Consider the following 15,861-nt stretch of genomic DNA (forward strand, 5'->3'; position numbering starts at 1 on the left):
CCAGCAACCCTCAGTTTGTTTCCTGAGATTAAGAGTCTTATGGTTTGTCTCCCTCTCTGCTTTCGTCTTGTTTCATTTTTCCCTCCCTTCCCCTATGATCCTCTGTCCTGTTTCTCAAATTCCTCATATCAGTGAGATCATATGATACTTGTCTTTCTTGACTTATTTCGCTTAGCATAATACCCTCTAGTTCCATCCACATCGTTGCAAATTGTTCTACCCTTTCTTAACATGCTCTCTATTTTCATAACATCGTTCAATTTAGAAAGTAAGGTCAGGACATTAGTTTGCCCTCTTCATGGTGCTGCGTCTGGTAGATTCATCCAAAGCTTCGTTTCCCAAGATAAAATATTTCTTTCTTCCCTTGGCACCCTGCACAAAGAAATGCACCCTTGATCACTTCAAGTATGCTAGCCTAGAAACTTTATCAATTGCATGATGAATGGCTTGTAGATGTATTTAGGAGAGCTTGCGTTTTGCTTTTTTCCCCAGTGAGTAGTTGTACTGTTTGGCAGGTGGAAGAATGCTGGCCCCATACCAGCACAAACCAGTTTCAGTTACTTATTTCTGGTCCCGTGAGTCAGATCCAGCTTATGTTAACCCGTGTGTAGGACCGGAAGTAGCTTAGGAAAGCAGGGCAGCCCTGGGAGTGACATGGGCAGAGCTAGTCTGAGACCCGAGGGGGGCCGCATGATGGGGCTTCGCTCTCCGCCCATCTTTGCCTGACATCCAGGCAAGAATCTTCATTTTGGAGAAACAGTTGGCGTATCAGACGGTGGTTCATCTACTTGGGAGGAATGATGCAGCCTCCTACAAAGAGAAGTTAAGATATTACCTAGAATCATGGAGAAAGCCTTACGGCTTGTTAAATTTTGAGAAGAACAATGAAAAATTGTGAGTATCCCAAGATGGCAACTGTGTGAAAGTAAATACGGAGCTGGGTAAAGCACCAAAGACAATTAAACATTACTGTAGTTTTGGTAGGGTGTCAGGACGAAGGAATCTGGTTTTCTTCTTTTTCACATTTTAAAACTATTGTTTTATTCCACATTGTGATTATTTCTTTTCCCAGTTTTTAAGATGACCCTCCCGAGATGCCAAAACTCAGCCCCTTGACCCTAAGTGGAATATTTTCTAGGGGCGGCAGTGGACGGAAAACCATTAAATTCACGTACATTTTCATCGGTTCCAAGCACGCAGAAGGACGACTCAGGGTCTCCACGCTTTATTAGACTCGTAGCTTTGTTCTTCAGACACAGAGGAACACGGGGGCTGAGTGACATGAGGCCACAGGAGGAGGGGGCCCCAGGACGCGGTCCCCGTGCGAGGGGGCGGTGGAAACCCCGGCCAAGTTACACCTACTTTTTTAAGTGTGTCACAAGAACTCGCAGTCATTTTTATCCCACTGCCTTTGGCGACAGATTTATAGGTCTCCGCAACCCTGATTAGAAGCCCCATTGAAAGAGGCTGGCGTTTCACAGGCCATGAAGGAGAGAATGAAGGAAGAAAATTCTCCTCGGCTTACTTCAGTTGGAGCCTTGAAGACATGGAGTCAGGGAGGAGTAGGAGTTCCCTCAGGCTCACTTGCCTGCTCGGGGCTCCTGGCCGGCTCTCGGATGCTGTTGGCCATGGTAATTGGCCCTTGCCACTCGGTCACCACGGGTGGCCGTGCTCGCAGGTGTAGATGCTGAGCGGGGGGTGTCTGGGAGCACACCCAGCTAGGGGCATGGGAACAAAGCGTTAATTCCCAACCTTCATATAGATTCCTGAATACTTTATCATAACCGTGTTGCTTTAATACAACTAGACTGAGAGTTTCAAGCAAATTATTTTGTAAAAGAATAAAAGTGGGATTTTTTTGGATAAAAATACACTATAAAATGCGGTCCTTAGAAGAAATGCAGAAAATTTAGAAAAGCATTAAAATGCCCCCATTCCACAGATGACCTCTGTCAAAAATTTGGTATATGTATGTATCAGTGTGTGGATGCGTGCCTATGTGTATATATATATATTTTTTTTACAAAATAGGATTGTAGCGTACAAAGGGAATCAACTTCTTGTGTGAATAAATATATATCATTTTTCATGTGGATAACTGTAGATCTCACTTCGTTTTTGTTTTTTTTTTTTAAAGATTTTATTTATTTATTTGACAGAAAGAGACAGCGAAAGAGGGAACACAAGAAGGGGAAGAGGGAGAGGGAGAAGCAGGCTTCTGCTGAGCAGAGAGCCTGACGCGGGATTCGATCCCAGGACCCTGGGATCATGACCTGAGCCAAAGGCAGACTCTTAACCGACTGAGCCACCCAGGCACCCCGTAGATCTCACTTTAATGGGAACATAGAATTTCATTTCTCAGACACATTTAATGAATCCCATATTGGCTATTGAAAAATTATCATTACCTTACAGCTTGAATCATTTTGAAGCGTAGTTCAAACTTTTACAAATTCAGTTTGTTTCTTTTAAAACAGTAAAAAAAATTTTTTTTTAAAGATGTTTTTCAACATAAAAATAAATGTTTAAAAAATGTTTTTTAATAACCCACATTGTGTGAAGGGTAGGAAAGGTGATGTGGGAAGAAAAGCAGTTATTCCAAATATAAAATCATCTAGTTATTCTTCTATTTTTCTTCTATTTCTTAAAACAGAGGAGGAAAGGAGAACATAACTTCTTTGTTTTGCCAAAATGTTTTAGTCGGCCCTGAGAGTAAAATGTGGTTTTGAGAGAAATCCGAAGACCTTGATTGTCACCTACTGGCCACGGCATTGCGCCGCCGAATTCCTGTGGTTGATCTCGAGTTAGTCACCTGCCCTTTCTACATGCTCATTTCTTGTGCTATAGGGAGGAATAATAATAATAATAATAATTTGCTCCACTGATTTATAATAAGGCTCAAATGATACAGGGAATGCGGAAGTACATTGAACACTCCAAATCATTATTTCCATATTATTGTTATTATGTATAAGTCCACATGGTTAGATGACCAGAGGAATTTGATGGACCTGTAATTGGTTTATACAGCAATGATGTTTTCTTGAAACTGTGTTTGTAGAAAATTGGTTATACTACTTGCAGATAAGGCAAGCTCACTTTCAAACTAACCAGAAGTGCTCATTACACACGCATTCTTACTTCTAAGAATCACAAGTTCTAATCACAAGTTAACACTCTCACTTTATAGAAGTCTGTAGCCCTTTGTTTTTGTTTTCTGTTGCCATGTGACAAATTACTATAAACCTCGTGGTTTATTAGCTCACACTTCTGCAGGTCAGCTTGGGCAGTGATGTGGTCGGGTTCCCCCATCGGGGTCTTAAGGCTATAATCAAGGTATCGGTTGGGCTGTGTTTATTTTGGGAGGTTTGGGGAAGAATCTGCTTCCAAACTCATTCAGATCGTTAGTCATCTTCAGTTCCTTGCAGTTGTAGGACTGAGGTCCCCCTTTCCTGGGAGGCTCTCAGCAGGGGTCACTGTCAGCTCCTAGAAGCCATCCACTTTCTGGCCACGTGACCCTCAAAGCCAGCAGGAGAATGTCTCTTGTGCCAAATACTTCTCACACTTCCCTTGTCTCTGACCGCATGACCCTAATTTAGTGGCCTCGTATGATTAGGTCAGGCCCACCCAGATCGTCTCCTTATATTAAGGTCAATTGTTTTGGGACCTGACTGCATCTGTGAGATCCCCCTGCAGCAACAATTACATGAGTGTTTGCTTGAGTAACTAGGAGAAGGTATGTGTACCCAGGGGCTGGGAATCTGGGGGACATCTTAGTATTCTGCCTACCACACCCCCCGAATCCAGGGTTCTCTCCCAGTGATTCAAAGGACTGTTCTTATTCTCTGAATAAAGAGACTCCACCCCCACCCCAGTGCAAAAGTCATTAATAGGTCTGCGTTCTAGAGAACTGGGAGATGATATTTCATTACTGAGGTTCTAACTTTATGATGATAACCTCCTCTTAGCAGGCCCAAGAGAACAGGCTTAGAAATCAGATATACAGGGGCACCTGTGTGGCTCAGTTGATTAAGCATCCAACTGGTGGTTTCAGCTCAGGTCATGATCTCAGGGTCATGAGATGGAGCCCCGTGTTGGGCTCTGCGCTGGGCGTGGAACATGCTTCAGATTCTCTCTGCCCCTCCCCCCACCCCTCTCCCTCTCTTAAAAAAAAAAAAAAAGGAAAAAATCAGATATACAAAGTTCAAATATACCAACACCTGTATGAGTTGGGCAACATATGTCATCTATTTGATTCTGTTGTTTTTCTACCTGTAAAATGGTGAATGCTACCTGTTTGACAAGGGCGTTCTGACTATGAAGTAAGAATGCGTGTGTAACAAGCTTTGGTAGGGCACCTGCATTTAAGTGCAAAATGAATAACAATCTCAGGATTGCTTCAGTGGGGAGGAAAACAGAGAAAATGCAGATTTAGGTTATTTTTTTCTCTTGGACTTTTAAAATTAAATCCACCATCCAGCCAAAGGGCTGATTCTGCCTTTTTAGTGCTTTTACTGAAAGTGATATCCCATACTAATACCACTTTTAATGAATATATAATTTATATTTTTAGCTTTCTTGAACAGTAGGTCCAAACTTGGCAAACTCCAAATGAAGATTTTGTTTTCCCCAAAGAAATGTTTCTTTCCACCTCTATGCAAATGAATATATACAGAACACTAAATTAAAAACTGAAAAAAAAATTGGCTTTTAATAAACATTAAATATATTTGATAATAAATGCATGTGCTATTTTCATTGGAAGCCCCTAGAATGTGATTGAATATCCTTTAAAGTATAAACAGTAATCATAAATCGTATTTTACATGTAAGTAAAATGGGAAGTGAGGCAAAAACTAGACCTACGCAGAGCTCCCATCATCCTAGGAAATATTGGCCAGCAAGATAGGGCTATAAAACCAAGTCATAACTTTGTTGCTTCATCAAATTCCTGAGAGCTAATATATCCAAACACACGGTTTACTCATCTGAGCAAATTGTTCTCCTACTAGAACAATAGATTGCTTACCTGGGTAAACAGTTTCCTTATTAAACAACAGTTCACTTATTGAGACTCTCTCATTCCTGGTCAATTCCTTGCCTTGAAAGATTGAACTTCAACCACTTGAGATCGGACCTCAAAGCCCCACAAATAGCCTCCTGAACCCACTCTTCCTGAGACACTGAGACACAGTCAAGGTTACATTCTTCCTTACTCTTGTAGATTTAGTGAAGCTAGCTTTGCTTAGTCAATAGATCTTTTTGGTTGGTCTTCTGGGGGGGGGGGAAGTCCACAGCTGATATTAATTACCATACCCACCATTTATAACTTGGAAAATTTTCATTAAAGAAAAGAAGTCCTCTAATAGATCTCCCTGGCTTACCAGTGGACTGTGCTATAAACATTTTGAGAAGCACACAAAGCATAAGCTTTTAATTCTGTGGGACACCTTGTCATATCGAGCAAAGGAGCTACGCTTAAATTTTCATGAAAATCTTCAAATTTTAGTTTAAGTTCTTTAAGGAAGAAGGTCGCGTATTTATTTTTATGTCCACAGGGTCTTGTATATATCAGCACTAAATAAATTCTCATTGATGATTGAGTAGCTGAAGGATCAATTTAAGGTCACTCCTCTTTCTAAATTTCTCTGGGAAAAAAATGCACATTTTATTTGTACTTAGATCACATCCTGAAGGACCCTAAGTAGAAAAGAACTCTATGTCATCCCCAAAATAGCTGACAAGCTTTACATATACACAGTAATGAAGCTTGGCAATTCATAAGCTTTTTACAAGCACTCTGGAAGCAGTAGCTATTTAAAAGAAGCACTATAAGCAGAGATAACAGTGGATTCGTACACAAATTGTCCATGTGAAATGCCAAGAGGAGAAAAAGAAAAACTTTGCTAGCGAAACAGCAAATCATCCACCATTTGGGGAACAAGCGTCATTTATTTGATGTGCTTTATCATAAATATAACAGCAGGGTGAGATTTCAGTCTATGGAATGGGACAGCTAATGATTTCCTATCATAAAACATGAATGACACTTATTACATAATAGGATAATTAATTAGGATCCAAATCAAATTAGCTTCTTATCTGGCTTCACTGTTAACTAGGTGTGTGGTTTGGGGTAAGTTATGCAATCTATAGAATCTTCAGTTTCATAGTCTATTAACTGCAGATTAACAATGCTTGACATTGGTTATTTCACAGTGATTTTGTGAAATTGAACAAGATAGAATCACATCATTTTGGGGGTTGAAAAGTAGTTAATGGTTATTTAGTCTAATTAGAGCTTCAAATGGAAAAGTGCTTTAAAGAAAAACATCTAGTACCGTATATGGTGTTTTAAACCTATCAGGCCTTCTGATTTTTAACTCATTCTCGACTCTTCCTCCAATTACTATTATTTTTTTTTTCCTTTTCAAAAGGACCTGCGCCCAATGTGGGGCTCAAACCCACGACCCTGAGATTAAGAGTCTCATGCTCTACCGACTGAGCTAGCCGGGCACATCCACCAATTATTTATGTGTTTGTTTTCCCAAGAGAGTTGCTTTAGCTCTACACGTGCATCACCCAGCCTGGTGTCTAGAATTTAGTACACATCCACATCATAAATGTTTTCTGTCTACATGAATGATTAAGTGAAAAACAAAAATCTTGACCTTTGAGGAGTAGACCAGCCTCACTTTCTCCTGATTGACTTTCTTTTGTGTTAATTTGGCTTGCATATCCATAAACTAGATATAATGTCCTCATTCTACCACTCTGAGCTGTTAGGGTAATTGAGGTGAAAGCAGGAATTGCCAGAAGATAAGAACGGAAGTTGCTAAGGAGGTTTTCTGGACGTGTCATGAAACTGACGCTCTCAGGAGCTCAGGCGAAGCAAGTCACCACAAAGAGTGGAGTCTGGAGTATTTTTAGAGAGCTGAAGGTTTATGCCTTTGTGTACTAATAATTTTTTCAACTAACTTTGTGGGTGTAGTCTTGTAAAGCTACTTTGTGCATACTTTCCTATGTTGCTGATCACATAACGCCTTATAAACGTAAGTGTACCTTGGGGCGCCTGGGTGGCTCAGTCGGTTGGGCGACTGCCTTCGGCTCAGGTCGTGATCCTGGAGTCCCGGGATCGAGTCCCGCATCGGGCTCCCTGCTCGGCGGGGAGTCTGCTTCTCCCTCTGACCCTCCTCCCTCTCATGCTCTCTGTCTCTCATTCTCTCTGTCTCAAATAAATAAATAAAATCTTTAAAAAAAAATTTAAAAAAATAAAAAAACATAAGTGTACCTTGATGGTGTTGTACATCTACCAGTACTCTGACGTCTATGGGCGCTCTAATCAGGGAAAACTGAGTTGTTGGGGGTTATTTGACTCTACTCGAAATGACCCATATGTGCATATGAATTTTTTAAAAATTTCCCTATTTTCCTTTATTTTTATGCTAATACCAGCATTCTTGATGACGGCCTTTTTTTTTTTTTTTCCTTCCAATTTACTATAGGCCTGAAAACCAATTAGCCAAGCCTGCAGAATTACAAGTATAATTCAACATACAGTGATTAATTCCCTAAGGGAATCCACCACATTATATCGTTTCATTAGGTTTGGCTGGTCAGTCTTTTAAATTTTATTCATTTGTTCAGTAAATATTTGCCAAGTACTTAGGTACTTTAGTAAGTGTGGGGGTAGAAAGACATATAGGACCCAGTGTTTTAGAAACATGAAGTTGCTGGATTTATATGCCAATAAAATAAGATGTTATTGTATGGTTTTTAAGGAAATAAATATGATCTAGGTTAGCAACTACTCAAAATCTAGTTCAAATTTGCATCCGCAAGGTAATAATCTCTAATCCATTTGAGTGTTGTTCCCTGCTGTCAGAGTCACGTTTAGACATAATCAGAGTTAATTTTATATCCTGGTGTCTATATCTGAGTTACCAGGAACTCAACCTCATTCCTCTCTGAGAAAAATTAAATGAAATTGACGGTGAATAGATTCCAGCTCCATATAAGGAAGAACTTTTTAACAATTGGAGCCTCTCAAAAGTGGAATGTACTGATTTGCTCATTAGCTTCATTTTCCCACTCATACTTACCATCTGTATAAGTTTTGTGGTGCAGTAAAACCTTCCTGGTATCCTGTGAACCACGGTGAAGCAAGTTATCTTTGATTGCTTCAGTTATTGATTTAAATACATTTAAATGCAGGACTTCACGGTCTTCACTGTTCTATTTTAATTAATTTATTTCAAGTTGATACAGTAGTCCATTGAGCATGTCATTTTGATTTTGTCATCAAAATAATTTCATATTTGCTCAGATTTGAAGTAGCGTGCACATTTAACTTTTATTTCGCTTATTCATACAATGTTTTACAGAACAAGGTTAAAGAGAGAATCTTCTGTGACTTTCTTGTAGGTATCTCTCCAGTTGACTTTTCCAGAATGGTAGTTACCTAAATTTTAAGTGTACCCACCTTATAACATTACTGTCTAATTCGAATTTCATTGTCTTACTCAGAATTATGTTCTCAGTTATGTGTCAAATGTTGCCTGAAACCAAGATAGGGATTACTTGCAGGTAAATAATTTTCTAAAGCAAAAAGGAAACTGGCCATGAGATCACGATTATTAGTCACTTTCTCACATAACTGAATAAGATTTATTTGGCATGACTGAACCATTTTGATCTCTTAATTCCTCTTTTATAAGTTGCAATGGTAGTTTTATCCCTTAGGCTAATTATTTCTAGGAAGCAGGGGGTTTCAGTGAGTGGGGCATTTGATGCTCCCAAAGAAAGGAAGGAAACAAATAACCCCCTTTTTTGGTGTGGAAACCATGCAGGCACACTTCAGGGGATCTCTGAAGGGGTAGGAAGTAGTGGATTCTCACACACCCTTATGAGATCTGATGCTCATGTCTGCATTTATTTTGACATTGCATACAGAGAATCATCAGGTGCAAGGATAATGAGTGGGACTATGTATGAGAGAGAAGGATGGTGGAAAGAGGGGCAAATGATCATGTTAAGTAGAAAAAGAAAGTGGGCTTTTAGAGGACAAAGTGAGTGAGCAGAATCACAATCCCTGATTTTAGTGTTTCTAATTTCTAATAAGTCCCATTTCATTCAGCTTATTTGGTAGCAACCTTTTCGCCATCAATAAAAGTATGGTTAAAAAATGCGAAGAATGAACCAGACAGAATGAATGGGGTTGGGGTATCCCGACCAAACTACAAGGTCATTTGATGTTTTAAACTAACCTGATGTAATGTTCTGGTTTTAGAAGATGTCACTAGGGCCCTAATGAAGTGAGTTTGCCAGCCTTCTAATAAGATTTTCCCCTTTCCCAAAGCAACACTTTGCATAATCAATTAAGCCTTTCCTTGATTTCTTTTCTTGTGAGGTTTTTTTCCCCCCGTTCTTCTTTATTTTTTTAGTCAATGAACTCAGCCCCAAATGAAAGCTGGAGTTGTATGAACTGAATTGGCTGGAACTAGTAGCTGAAAGGCATGCAAATCAAAGCGGCCAAGTTTCAGCTCTTCCGTTCTTGAAGGAAAGGCTAACTTCAATCCAAATGGCTTCCTGGGCAATTCTTTGATTATCCTAGGACTTTGTTCCTGGTATGGAACCAGACATTAATAACCCAGCTCTTGCAAGCTAACCCAAGAAAATACACATCACGTCTTTACCTTGCGGTGTCTTAGTACCCATCTGAACACTTCCTGGTGGTGTGGGAACTGTGGAGGAAGGGATTTTACTTGACTCATGGGGTTGGAGGGAAGCTGGATAGCCCTCATGCTCTTCGATATTTCCGGTTCCGTCCTAGCCTAGCACAGGGCTCACTTTGATACCTATGTCAAGGGCAGGGACTTCTACTGCCCTCTCAGATATGTATATATCAGATATATATCTGTCTCCATATATACACACATTTTGGGGAGGGGGCAAAATTAATTGTAATTTTGCTTTAGAAAATTATTTACTTGGGGACGCCTGGGTGGCTCAGTCGGTTAAGCGTCTGCCTTCAGCTCAGGCCCTGATCCCAGGGTCCTGGGATCGAGTCCCGCATCAGGCTCCCTGCTCCGCGGGGAGCCTGCTTCTCCCTCTGCCTCTGCCTCTCTCTCTCTCTCTCTCATGAATAAATAAATAAAATCTAAAAAAAAAAAAAAAAAAGAAAAAGAAAATTATTTACTTGCAAGTAATTCATTTCTAGACCAAGTGTATCCAAGAATTCCTGCAAAATTAGAAAATCTAATCTCAAGATGGTTTTCAAGCATAGTGCATTTTTTTATTGCTAAATATTATACTTTATGAAGTTGACATCATGCTTTATTTTGTGGCCATTATTAAACACTAATTTCAATTTTTGTTATTTGCTATTTTCTTGTTTTAGAGAGACCCCTTTTTTTTTTTTCCTCCAAATTTCAAACATTTTTGAAGACCCTCCAAAAAGCCTCTGGTTCTAGACTCTCTGAATATAGTGGATGCCAGGAATTCATTCCCGACCCTGTGTTCTACTTCTGCACCACAACTTGCCTCCCACCTCATTGTCAAGTTCAGAATAATAAATTATCAGTCATCCATTTAAAGTTTGTACAAGATTTTCCTGTAATCTAAACATTTCTCTGGATATACATATTAGCTAAGAACAGGACCTTAAATCAGTAGGTATTTCAGTTTATTACAAAGACTTATAGCTCCTCTAAAAAAAAAGTGATAGCTGTCTTCTGCACATATTACATTTTTTTTAAATTTTTTTTTAATATTTTATTTATTTATTTGACAGAGAGACACAGCGAGAGAGGGAACACGAGCAGGGGGAGCAGGAGAGGGAGAAGCAGGCTTCCCACGGAGCAGGGAGCCCGATGCGGGGCTCGATCCCAGGACCCTGGGATCACGACCTGAGCCGAAGGCAGACGCTTAACGACTGAGCCACCCAGGCGCCCTATATTTTTAAGATTATTTATTTATTTATTCGACAGAGCGAGAGAGGGAACACAAGCAGGGGGAGTGGGAGAGGGAGAAGCAGGCTTCCCGCGGAGCAGGGAGCCCGATGCGGGGCTCGATCCAGGACCCTGGAATCATGACCTGAGCCGAAGGCAGACGCTTAACGACTGAGCCACCCAGGCGCCCCTGCACATATTACATTTTGATAAAGAATTAAATACAAACTCTGTGCATGTTCTTCCTATGTGCTGCCGTCACATCAGCTTCTAGAAAGTGTAGAGCCAAATACAGGGTAGATCATTTGCATGCACATAAAGAGTATGTAACAGGCATTTTGTATTTTCCCTTTGTGGGTAAGAGCACGTGACTAATTTGGTTTTAACTGGTCTAGGTTCCGACCCCGTTTCTCAGACTTCGTGATCTAGGGCAAGTTATCTCAACTTTCTCACTTAAATTTTCTCACCTGTATAATTGGAATAATATCGACTGCCTTCTAAAGTTGTGTGGATAAAAGTCAGATAAAGCTCTTAGCACAGGGCAAAGTCTTTAATCCATGGTGGCTGTTAATCTTTCCCTACATTTGTTTTCCCTCAGCCTTTTTCTTTATTTTTGTTTTTTAATCTTTCTAGAATGTATGTATCTTTAAAACCTACTTTAAACTTGAAGAGGCTGGAGGAAGGAAGGAAGGAAGGAGAGCAAATACTCAATTTTTTTAAAAAGATTTTATTTATTTGAGAGACAGAGATAGCAACAGAGATAGCAAGAGAGAGTACAAGCGGGGAGGAGAAAGAGAAGCAGGCTCCCCACTGAGCAGGGAGCTGGGGACATGGGGCTCCATCCCAGGATCCCACGATCATGACCTGAGCCAAAGGCAGTCGCTTAACCAACTGAGCCACCCAGGCACCCCAATATTCAGTTTTTTATTTCAGAAGAAATTATGGTTCAGAAGAAGTGTCTATTAAACTTCCATCTATGTAGGAGTTCACCTGGGGATCGTGACCTTGTTAAAATGTCGATTCTAGGTCAGAAGTTCTGGGGCGGGGCTTGAGAATCTGCATTTCTAACATGTTCTCAGGTGAGGTGGATGCCACGTGACCCTACAGTAGCACTTTGTGCAGTAACGGTTTTGGAAGCGGGGTATGGATGTCATCTTTAGAGCTTTATAAAAACACAGAGTATCCAGTGCTAGGACTCCTCGCATCACAACCAAAAGCAGTGGGATGGTCTCTTATTTCTCTTATTCTTTTATGAGTAAAAGCGTCCTCTCTCTAATCAAATTTACCTGACAGGGTCTTATCGGATTCTGTTTCTAACAGGAGTCATTGTCTTCGCCATCCCTTTGAGTCACACCAGCTCCTTTAGCAGGCATTTGGTCCCTTGACTCTTGGACAGCCTTTTCCATTATATTGTATCGGTTCTCAAAGCCTTTCATTATGTCGCATTGAATATTTATTAGGCTCTTCTAACATAATAACTTGGCAAAGTCACACAGGATATTCACTGGCCCAGAAACGGTCTCTCAACTAATGTTATCTTAGTGATTGTTTCTGAGTTAGCTATTTGCTTTTTTAACTTCACAGTTCTACAGAAATGTATCTCTGTGACATTGCTAGTGACCTCTTATTGCTAATTCCACCTCTCTGTAGACTTTGACTTTGCTCATCATTTTTTACTTCTTGAAAACTTCCTCTTTGCTTGGTTTCCGTGATTCGACTCCCTTTGCTTACTCCTGTTACTCTTACCTTTCTGCTGCTATCCCGACTTACATAAAATCTAGAATTGTTTTCACGTTTTGCGTACCTCTTCAGTTCTTACTCTGTGTCTTCTTATTCTCTGGTCTCTTTGCGCAGCCCCAAGGCTTCCCACTCATTCAAGTAGCCTGTGTTGATTCCACTTTCATTTTGATCAGACCAGAGCTCTCTTCCCGATCAGTTACCCCTATCAATTTCAATTCAGATGTCCTCCCGGCACTTCAAACTCAACATGTCCAAACAGGTCTTTCCTATCTCTTCTTAACCTTAGTCACTTAACGTCTTTAAGCCTTAATGACTGATCTGAAAAGTCAAGATAGTAAAAGAAACTAAATTGTATTTGCTGAGAATTCAGTCACATTTAATCCATGTCAGAGGCTTAGATTACTGTCCTTAGAATAGGTCATAGTCCATATTCCTCAGGAAGGGGTCTATGAGCCCCTGTTCTCTGCGTTGGCACCTGTCTCTGGATTAAGATCAGAATTGGGGAGATGGCCGAGATTTCTTCATCCATAGGAGATTCAGTTAATTTGATAAATCCAATCAGTATTAGCTCTTCGGTACCTTTTCTTTCTCCCTTCACTCCTTTTCCAATGTCACAGTTTTAAGTCTTTGTCATGCCTCACCTGGACTGGGTCAGACGGCCTTCTCTCAGCCTCCCTGACTCCAGTCCTGTGTCCTCCAGTCACTGTGCTGACTGCTCACAGGGTGCCCTCTCAGAAACCACAGCCGATCGAGGGTTCCTTGGAGCTCCACATGTCCTAAGGTAAAACATCACTGCCGTCCTCACGGGACCCTTATACACAAGGAAGAAACACCCAGAAACGTGGCTTCTCTCAGTTCCTTTTCTATTTCCGAGCTTTTCTCTCTGATGCTCTAGCAGTCTTTAACTAATAGTTGATTCCTGGAATATATCACACTTAACTCAGATCTGCTGGCCTGTGCCTGAGTGTTCTTCCTTCCCTCACCTCATCTGTTATTTGGGACGAAACTCAAAATTAGTCTTCTTTGGAAGTTTTTCTTAAAATCTCTGAACATACTTAGGTAACTGTTTTATGCCCATTAAAAAAAATGATTACAGCAGTTTTTAAACTTTAGTGCATCATAATTTTACACATAGAAATAGTGTTGGATTTGAGTCAGTTCTTTTATGGCATCTATTGAAATGATCCTGTGATTTTTCTCCATTATTCTGGTCTCCTGTTAATGCGGTGAAATACATGAGCATTTGATTGTTAAAACAACCTTGTATCCTGGAATAAACACCACTGGTGATGATTTATTGGCTCTTTAAATACTTGATGTATGGATTTGGTTTACTAGTATTTAAAAAATATTTTTATGTTTATGTTCATTAGGAATATTGGTCTGCAGTTTCCTTAATATCCTTGTCAGGTTTTGGTATCAAGTAAAATTCATTTATACTGAATTTTTTTCCTAATTATTTTAATTAATCAGATTTTTAAAACCTCAGATTATGATTCTGGATCTATTTCCTTCTATAGTTCTGAGTGATTGAGTAATTCATGTTTTTTGAAATTTTGTTAGGTACAAATCCATTTGGTAGTATGTCTTATAGATTAATATATATTTTCTAATTACAAAATGTCCCTCTTAATTGTCTCTTTCTTCAAGTCTATATTGACTAATACGACTATAGGCACCAGCCTTTTTATGATTACTAATTTGGTAGAATATCTTTTCCTATCTTTTTACTTTCAACCTTTTTAAAAATATATATATTTAAAATGTGTCTCTTGTAGATAGCATACAGTTCAGTATTGCTTGTTTATCTAGTTTGACAATCTCTGTGTTTGGGTCAATATATTTAGTGTATTTGTATTTAATGCAATTATTTGTGTGGGTTTAAATATACTATCTTGCTATTTCTTTTTATCCCATCTGTTCTTTTTTCCTTTGTTTCTCCTTTCCTGATTATTTTGGGTTAATCAAAATATGTATCTTTGACACATAACTTTCTATTTAAAATGAACATTATATCACTTTATGTAAAATGCAAAAGTCCTTAAAACAGTATAATTGCATTTCCTTCATTTTTATTTAATTGTTGTCATACATTTTACTTCCACATGTGCTGTAAACTCTACAACAATTTATTTACAATATATGATATTTATAACATGTTATATATATGAAATATATATGGCTATAATTATTACATACATTTTAACATCTATAATACATACATACATAGACTATTCCCTTCAATTTGAACAACTGCATTTAGAATTCATTATAAAGAAAACTTGCCAGCATCTAATTCTTTCAGCTTTTTTCCTGAGAATGTATTTATTTGCCCTCAGTTTTGAAATATAATTACAGTTTGTGATTTTTTTTTTTCTTCTGTCAGATGTTCTTCCACTGTCTTTTGCTTCCTGTGTTTAAATCAGAAAATGTCATCCTTGTTGTTTTAGTTGGCATCATGTACCTCCCTCTGTAGTTGCTTGGAAGGTTTTTTGTTTTGTTCATCTCTTTAAATTTTGTTTTCAATAGATTGAATATGAAGTGCCTATGTGAGGTATATTTATTTTTATCATGCTTGGGGTTTGCTGAGCTTCTTAGTTCCATGGGTTGATGCTTTAATCAAACTATAGAAGTTTTCAGTGATTATTTCTTCAAATACTTGTGGTGCCACATTCTTTCTCTTCCCTACTTCTGGGGCTCCTTCCCTGGTAGACTGTTTAATGCTGCCTCCCGGGACACTGAAGCACTAATTTTTTTTTTTTTATACCTCAAGTTTTGAGTTCAGATCATTTCTATTGATCTATTTTCAAGTTCAGTGAATCTCTCTTCTGCTGTATCTAATCTTTCATTAACCTATCCAGGAAACATTGCATATGTATTTTTTCAGTTCTGTAATGTCCATTTGATCCTTTTTTACAGTTTTCATTTTTCTGCTAAGATTCCTCATTTTTTATTGTGGTGTTTCTATCTTTTCATGGAACCATTGACAGTATTTATATCTACAGTGCTCTTCTCAGTTAATTCCAACATTATGTCATCTTGGAATCTTTTTTTTTTAAGATTTACTTATTTGAGGGGCGCCCGGGTGGCTCAGTTGGTTAAGCGACTGCCTTCGGCTCGGGTCATGGTCCTGGAGTCCCGGGATCGAGTCCCGCATCGGGCTCCCTGCTCA

At 39.2% G+C, this 15,861-nt stretch overlaps 1 protein-coding gene and 1 non-coding gene across 3 annotated transcripts in view; one reads left to right on the plus strand and one right to left on the minus strand.

The window, feature by feature from the left end:
- Positions 1 to 15,861, plus strand: part of PTN (pleiotrophin) — an 88,848-nt gene that overhangs the window by 37,679 nt on the left and 35,308 nt on the right. The gene's annotated exons all lie outside the window — the stretch shown is intronic.
- Positions 6,444 to 6,516, minus strand: TRNAK-CUU (transfer RNA lysine (anticodon CUU)). Its single transcript has one exon. It is a non-coding gene; the product is annotated as a tRNA-Lys (tRNA).

Source organism: Leptonychotes weddellii, chromosome 12 (genome assembly GCF_054177405.1).
Source record: "Leptonychotes weddellii isolate Sample4059 chromosome 12, ASM5417740v2, whole genome shotgun sequence".
In the NCBI taxonomy this organism is placed as follows: domain Eukaryota; kingdom Metazoa; phylum Chordata; class Mammalia; order Carnivora; family Phocidae; genus Leptonychotes; species Leptonychotes weddellii.